Raw genomic sequence first — 9474 nt, 5'->3', positions numbered from 1 at the left:
GTTCAATCCACCCTTATTTCTCCAACATCATAAATTTGCACATAGAAGAGAGTTTAGAATAAAGCCCACCTCGATTTCCTTCGAGTTCAACAAAAATGCACTTCTTCTTGATATCCCACCGGGAACGCGAACTATCACCTTTAGTTCATATTTTTCAAATAAGTCTCAAATCATGGATTAAAATTATGCATGATCTCTCGTTTCCCTTTTCCCTTCGATTATTTTCAAAATCAACAATCAAACTCAAAGTACGATTATCATATCGTTTTTATTCACACAACAACTCCAGATTTATCATCACATCGTGCCACGCATGAGTGTTCCCACACAACACACGCACACACGCGACACACTTGTGCACGCCTACCGAGGCATGCACATACACACACACTCTCGGCCACACACACACACATGTGCATCCAAATTCACCGATTAATTTCCCCCTTCACTCGTTCTAAATGCATGTGGACTCAAGAAATACCGATTAATCGGTAGAGGAAGAAAAGATTAATAATAGAAGTACCTTTTCTTGCAAAAACAAACGGTAGAAACAAGTAGAATCTTGATTCTTCAATGAATTCTTGAATTGCAGCTTCAATTCTTCTCCACAAGATGAAGAATTAATGGAGAAAGTAGAAGAAAAATTTGAGAGAGTGGGGAGATGGGGATGTCGAGATTTTTGGGAGAGGGGGGCGGTTTCTGTAGTGCTAGGGTTTTGATTTCTCTCCTCTTATTTATAGAGTGCAAGATATACTCCAATAATTAAATAAATAAAGATTTGGGAGAGATTTGTTGGTTGTAGAAGCCGACAATTTGGAGAGAAATATTAGGGAATTCGAAATTCATGCTTATTTAATAGCATATGATTTAATTTGAATATTTTACGGAGTAGAGTAAAATATCACGGAGCAAGAATATAATAAATAAAATACTCCCCAAGTATAGCCAAAATTGGCGTGTGATATCCAATTCCTACAAGGAATTTAATATAAATCCTAATTTAATTAGGATATGGTAAGATCTTCTTAGATTTGGCAAGATATGCTAGAATATTTGAATTTAATTATGGAAGAGAATAAACAAGGGATCAAATAATATAATAAAAATAATCCCTTCTCCCATAATAAGGGAATTTCGAAAATCCCTCTAGACCAAACATAGGTTTCGAAATTTTCATCAAATAAAGGAATAGTCGGACTTTGGATTTAATTTGGATAATTATCCCAAGCAATAATTAAATCCAAGAAAAATAGGATTTCTTCTTCAATAAATAGGAGGGTCGAAAATTCCACATACTTGAATAATGCCCCTATTAAATTCTCACTCATCCCTTAGAATAATATTTCACCACAAATATTATTTCTTCCCACATCACGATATCCACATTTTCGAAATTCACCTCCACTTCACATTTTCAAACGACTTTGACCATTCCACGGCCACGTCACATTTCCACAATATTGACTATTCAATAGCCACGTCACATATTCAACATGATGATCATTCAACTCAATCTCAACTCAAAATCGCAATTAGGTCACAAGAATATTGCAATAATTCACTTATCGTTTAATTCCACATATCATAGCATTAAAAGCATTTAATGCAAAAATTTCCACGTCACAAAAATTAGGGTTCGAAAGACGGGGCGTTACAAATGTGATATACTTGAAGTGGTGCTCAATTAAGTGAAATGAATTATCTTTCCAACGTGTGTGTTTAATGGGTCAATACATAATAATTCTAACTTTTTTCTTCATTATTTGTTATAGGGGTGGAAATATGGATATTAGGTATTGGATTTATCCCCGTCGAGTATTGGATATCCGATATCCAATAAAATGGGATTGAGTATAGGATCAAGTAATGAAATTTAGGATAAGTTGAGTATTGGGTAACCCAATCGGATATCGGGTATTACCCGAATACCCGATTTATTGTTTACGGTAATTTTTACTCCCTTCGTCCGGATATTAGGCTTTTCGGTTGACCATTTTCATCCATCCGGCATTAGGAGTTCCGGTTAGACATTTCAATAAAAAGTGAAATAAAAATATTATAATATAAAACACTAAAAAGCACAAGTAAAAACACATCCAAAGAATAAAGCAAATAATAATGCAAATGGGTCCCACATTCCATTATCACATACTTCAATTATTACACACTCAAACATTTCTTAAAACCCGCACCCAACTCAACTAAGACTCCTGATGCCGGACAAAGGGAGTAATTAGGTTTAATCATTTAGGGTTGTTGGGTATGAGATAAATTATTTACCATGCAAACGAAACAGAAACTGCTAAATCTAAGCATATTACGACAACTCAAACATGAATAAACACTTCTAAGCTAAGATTTCGAACATAAAACATAAAATTAGAAACTGATCTTAAAACATCAAACGAAAAACAGAACATAAAGCTGGAAACGAAAATAAAACTTCAGATTTAAAACATTAAAGCGTCTATACATCAAAACTAAGCTAAAAAGCAAGTAAAGAAAGCAAGAAATTGTTTCATCATCCCTTCTCGGGATGGAATACAAAATGGAAACTTGAAATTGTGCGCGAAAACAAACACTAGAATAAAAAACTAACACTAATAGAACAGGACCAAGTGTATGGGTGCTGAAATCAAGAAAAATGAAAGAAATGAGCTCTCTGGTTTCCACTCTGGAAGAGAGCTAAGAGCCTAACGTACTCTAAGAAAGCTGTTGAGAACCCCCCCTAAACTACTACGCAGAAAAATAAAATGGGGGAACTCCCTAGGGCACCACCTCCCCAAAATGACGATGCTGCCCTTCACACTCTTAGGTGGGGTCTCTCGCTTTCTTTCCAATGCAGAACTCTGGCTGGCTCCGGTAAAATGTTGACTTGACAGCTTATTGCCCCCTTTTTCTCATCCTTTTCTTGATTCTCGCCTTCGCCCTCCTGATTTGTGCGATCTCTAGTTTCTGGCGAATTTCACACACACTTGGCTCAAAAAGGGTTATTAGTTCACAGATTTAGGTGCAGTTTTACTATGGAACACATGCATGAAACGAGCTTCATCAACCTTTACTCTTATAAGAATGTGTTTTGCGTATGTGATTGTGTAATAAGTAAGATGTTGTGGCTTATAAGCTTGCAAAGTGGGCTTTTCTAAACTAAAACTCTTTTATGCTTTCAAAATATTGATTATGGTGATATAAGGGTGGTTTATATTTTAAGTGATGTCAATATTTTTTCTGATGATGTGATAAGATTATGTGAAAATGAATTCGGGTCTAAGTAGGGCCGCAAACCCTATCAGGAGTCATCCTTGCCAGTTGGCTGGTCTCATAGCGAAAAGTGGGGCCACACTTTCATCGCACAATGGAAAGAGTATGTGATCGATGAAAAGGTGGAGTATGTTTTGACTGGCCAATCTATGAAATGTTTCGGTGATTCTCGATAATTTTTACGTAAAACTTGAGTTTATTGTGGTATGAGTGACATAACTGTTATTAAAATGTTTTGGACAATATGTCTATTGAGTATACTAACTACTAAGCCCTGCATATGTTTTCCTTATGTGTAGGTTGAGAGTGATGGCGCAGCGAATGTTGAGATGAGCTTTAATGACTTCCGAGTGCGTCATGTCTTCATACATGGACATTACACCATGAATCTCGATCATTCTATGGCTCCACTACTCAATGAATACACAAGTATATGTCACGACGGCTTACGTCTGTGAAACTGTGACTAGGGGAGTTAAAGAAGCCGAAAAGAAATGAGGGATTGAAATAAATGACCACATTAAACTCAAAACTCAAAAATTGTATTTGATAACTATAAATTGTCAAACTGCGGAAGACTTAGGAAACAAAACGAATATGATAGTGGAATATAGTAAAGGTATGCATCAATAACTTGTGTATCCGTTGAGTAGTGACCTTGGGTGAAAGTCCCATAAGGTTGCCTTCTTCCTTTTGAAGGAGTTCTTAAGCTTCAAAGTTGGATCTCTCCTCATATAAACCTTTTCCCATTCCTTATCCCCCATCCACCCTTCGATTTATTAGTAGTGAGCAGCGAGTGTAGTATGTCGCCTCTGCCATCACCCTTCGCTATATCAGATGTCTGACTTCATGAGCTCCATGAGTATTACATTACAGGCCAGCCATTTGAGGGAGGGGATATGGTGGAGGATACGTCGTCGAAGTCAGAGATGCAATGTGACCGCTCACCTCCCTTCACGCTAGCTTAAAGAAGAATTAGTCTTTTTTATTATTCGTAAGTTTTAAAATTTTTTAAAAAAATTGATTTATGTAATATATTAGTTTATCGCTTAAAATAGTGAATAATGTAGTAAATTATTGTGAGATGCATAAGAGATGTGCACTACTATGCAAATTGTAGCCTGGCACAGAAAATGAGGAGAATTATGACATGGCCGGAGGCATGAATGCTCTTATGATCAAAATTTTTATAGTTATATAGTAGTACTCCCTTTATCCGCGAAATATTGTTCATATTTTATTCGTCGTGGGTTTTAAAAAATGTGAATAAAAGTGAGTGGATAACATTAGTGGATTATGGGTCTCACAGTTATATATTAATTTTATAATAGAATGTGAGGGTAATGAATTAGTAGAAAGTGGGATTCATTTACCTAAAATGAAAAAAAACAAAGTGGACAACATTTCGCATACATACCAAAATAACAAAAGTGGGCGACATTTCACGGAGGGAGTATATAATAACATTGGTGCATGCAGCTGAGGCAGCATGCGCACCGACGAAAATAAATAATTAAAACTAACAACTTATTAGATTTCTAATGAGTATTAGGAACTACTAATATTTCTTTTTCAACCTAACATAATTCCACATAATCCCATCCAGTCACTCCACTTTGTTCTTGACTAATTACCACTTTAATGAATAACCAGTTAAGTTGACTTCAGATTTTTTTAATCTTCCATGAGTGTTAATTTCAAATTTGTTCCACATGATATGCACATGACTCGCAATACATGCAAATATTATTCTATAAAAAATAAGTTTTCCATCATTATTATTGACAATAACATCGGGAAAAACGTATAAGAACTAAAGTTTTTTTCTCAACTATGCGTAAAACTCCCGTTGAATAAAAAACACTCCAAATTTTTTAAAAACAAGGGTAGCTTAAACAAGTTACGAAATTCTAGAATACATTAACATACACATTAGAACGAAGTCTCATAATTTAAAGTTTGCATGGTTGAAAAATCTAACACATCAAATTTTCAAAATCTGATGAAATCTCCATAATCATGAGAGTTGGTACAATAATAAATATAACTAATTGTATGCCCGAAAACATCATGGGTCTCTTGCATGTGAATCAATTAATCAGTTATAAAACACACACACATATAATAATATATATTTAAATTTTAATTTGTATCTAATCTAAGTATATATATACACACACATGACCTCAAGTTCCCCCAAATTTGAGTTTGGAAGTCACTATCAAGATGTTGGCATCTCACTCTCAAGCTCAACTACCCTAAACTTTTTCTTAGAAACCCCTCTACCTTTTTCTTACAAGAAGGGATTATACACATACAAATACACACCTACTTAAAAATCTCAAAACCCTAAACCACCAATGATAATGTCGACATTGCATCCCATCCGGACTAGGCCATCAGAGGAGTTCCGATTGGCCTCGAGGCGCCTCTCCCTCGAACTCCCCATAGCAGACACTTCATTTGATGTCTACTATGGAGAGAGAGGGGTCGGGGTGCCATTCCTATGGGAATCGCGCCCTGGAACCCCCAAAATCAACACCGCGAAATATCGACTCCCGCCCCTCACACCTCCACCGTCATTCCATGCTAGCCCTAATTCAAACAAACCCTCGAAAAAGCAATCAAGAAACAACCTCCTAATTCTTCCTAGGCTAAAGAAGGTCCAGCCGGCCGAGCATTCACCCTCGGGGTCCACATCATCATCTTCACTATCGTCCCCGCTAAATGAGTCGAACCGGCATAATATGGCTTTTGATTCTAGGGTTGGTGCCAGAATTCAAGAGGACGAATGCGAGTCGCCTGTCTCCACCTTGTGCTTTGGCCGGGGCGCCAGTCGTGGGCCCGAAGCCAGGTCGGCGGGATGTTCTACAAGCATTATCAGGCTATTGCTCCGGGAATTTTCGTGATGTTTTTTTTACGGCTAATTTATTATGCATCAATAAATTAAATCTGAGTTTAGCACATTTTCTTTTTCTTCTGATAATCGAATGGGAGAAATATTGTACTAGCAGAAATCTCACGTTTCAGCGACATATAATTAATTTCTTATATATACTCATGTTTAGACTATGTTTTTCATTTTATCTTTTTTTTTTATATATTTTGCCTAGCAATAATTTATTTGATGAAAAGAATGGATGTCAATAAATATAAGATCACTTGCACGTATAATACCATTAATTCTCTATCACTACTAAAATTATGTAGTCAATTTTAATATTAGATCAGTTTTTTTATTATTTTAATTTTACAATTGCGTACAGGTGGTGGTATATGATTCCGAGTAGAGATCTAAAAATTCGGAATAGAAACTATGAATTTTGCACTTATTAATTTTTAGTCATATTTCTCGGGAGTAATATTTTATAACTGGAAATAAACTATCGTTATTGTGATTTTCATTCAATTTATACACAGTAATGAACGTAATGATTCCAAATAATGCTAGTAATTAGTAAAGGATTACCAATTTTGGATTTAGACCAAAGTAACCCATGTTATGAAATTGATTCCGTTTTATTTTATTTTATTGAGCAACATCCATATGCAACGGCATGGATTCAGCTTGCAAGTGTTTTGGAGTTGACTTTATCTGGTGCTTTGGGGAATAATAACATGTGTGCAACTGCAGCATCATAATTTCTCAACTGACCATGTCGTATATTCTAGTTTGGTAGTTCGATCACAGATCTTGGGTTCAAGAACCTTATCATTTACTACTACTTAATACTCCGTATATAGGGATTTAAGAACCTTTTTTCACTCATTGAATCACATTTATCACAACATCTCATTCTCTTTAATTTGTACTTATACATCTTCACTCTTGGCCCTTTCCAAAAATATAGGACTCTCCATCCGTCCCCAAAGAGTATGAATTATTTCCTCTGTCGTCATGAACTTTCTAATTCTGAAAAATTCAAACAACTACTACCCATGCGCATCATTTTATTTACAACTTATACTAGTACTATTATAATAATGTGGGTCTCACTCTCCACTAACATTATTTCAACTACCCCTCTCTCTCTCTCTCTCTCTCTCTCTCTATATATATATATATATATATATATATAGGGTCTTGTTAGGTTGAGATTATTTACCTTAATTGAGAAATGAGATGCAATATGGACCACTAATCCACAAGATTCATGAAATGTCAACAGCCAGCATATTATGTCAACACGGGGGTATAATTGTTATTTCATTAATAAAATGGTGGAAAAAGTAAAATTGTATTTCAAATCATATTCTAAAACTCTCTCTAAAGCTCTCGCTACAAAATCTGCTAATCTTCAAACCATTCATACAATTCTGCGAATCTGCTAATCTTCGAAATCATACGATTCTGCTGTAAGATTTTCGCTAATGCCATAAAATTCTTTGATCAACAATTCAGCGGTCTGCAGATTTCTAGAAAGCGGAGAAATTACAGCTATTGTCGACGAAATGGAGGGAGGCAATAGTCGAGAAACAACCTTGCAAGCAGTTACAATTCTCGGCCTCCTTGAGTCGCTGCAGTTGAAGCCGTGCTCGTCGCAATATACCTCCCAGAATTTGGCGCCGATCTGATTGCGACATTGATGTGGAATTGTGGATGATTTCTCTGATTTTTCTTGATTTTGGGGGGATTTTCCTTCTTCGATTTCATTAGTAGTATGATTTTAATGTGATTAATACTAGAATAATCAGTTTTCTTATGAATTCAATTTCTGATGATTTTTTTGTTGATTAGCAATTGAAGAAGCGCAATTGAGCATCGGAGAACATCAAACATCACCTTCCAGTTAAGGATTTGTTTAAATTTTTAAGATTATTGACATTTTATTCAATAGCTATAAATATATACATCTGTTAACATGTATTGTATATTGTTGACATAGTGTATGCTTGTTTGAATGGATGTTGACATAGTTATATTCACGTTATAAATAGGATCAATTTCACTAATTAGACTGTGCATTATAAACAGGATATTGACATAGTGTATGCTTGTTTGAATGACTGTTGACATAGTTATATTCACATTATAAACAGGATTGATTTCACTAATTGACTGATTACTGTTGATATGGCGCTGGTCGTACCAGTCGTTGCCATTAGCCATCAAGAGGCCGCGGCCGATGAAATGCTTGGAGCCCTGCTGCTGGAGCCTGGATTTCCCGGAGAGGTTGTTGTATTTGGTCAGAAGCTCTTTGATGAAGTGTGTTTCGGTGAGGCACAGCTGTGGCTCCACTCCGTTCAAAAATATGAAGCGTTTTCCTGAATGAATAAATGAATGAATAAATGAATGAATGAATGAATGATGTGGTACATATATATATATATATATATATTGTATGTTTTGGACTAGAGGATGTAATGGGGGAGGAGACGGGAGATGATATCGTGGTGGAGAGAAAGGCAGTCATTGGCGGTGAAGTTGGGTCCATTGAGGAAGAACAAGTGTGCCTCAACAACAAATGCCTGATGTTGATGACAGTGGTGTTGGGTCTTCCCGGAACCTACTCCCAAAAGAATTCATACAGAATGTAGTGAAAAACATTAATCACATGAATTACGGGAAGATCAATCTTGTTAGGGTCCTTAAAGAAGCTCTCACACATCAAATCTAATTTTTTATTTGGATTGGTGTGTGATATGGCTAGATCTGCACTTGGAAGCCAAACAACTCCACTTGAATCTGTGACCGACAAGTTTCTTCATTTGTCCAAGACGTTCCTTCAAGACAAGCCTGATACTTTTGACCAATGGAAAACAATATCTGAATCAATAGTTATTGCTGAAAAAGAAAAGGAAGTTCTTGAAGATTTGACTGAATTTCCAACTTTTAAATTTGGACATTTCTTTGATGAAGTAAGTACATCATTTTGTTTACATATGTTTCTCTAAGTTAACATTAGATTACTCCTACAATTTATATACAACATTGTAGAACTAATTTACAAGAAGTATGCAAAAGAAAGAATCAGAGAAAATATTCCTACATCGCCTGGTTATGATCCTAAAGGGGTGAGCCAAATCTTGTTTTTTGTTATTTAGAATTAATTCAAATTAATTTGATATTAATTATAAATTACTCCCTCCGTTCCTTCATAGTTGAGTCATTTTTCCATTTCGGGAAGTTCCCTCATAGTTGAGTCATTTCCATACATAGTAACTTTTTCCTCTCTCTTACTTTACTCTCTCTTACTTTATTCTCTCTACTTT

Source organism: Salvia hispanica, chromosome 1, assembly GCF_029641045.1.
Source record: "Salvia hispanica isolate PSC_SH4W2 chromosome 1, Shi_PSC_v1, whole genome shotgun sequence".
In the NCBI taxonomy this organism is placed as follows: domain Eukaryota; kingdom Viridiplantae; phylum Streptophyta; class Magnoliopsida; order Lamiales; family Lamiaceae; genus Salvia; species Salvia hispanica.
This window is presented reverse-complemented; position numbering follows the sequence as displayed.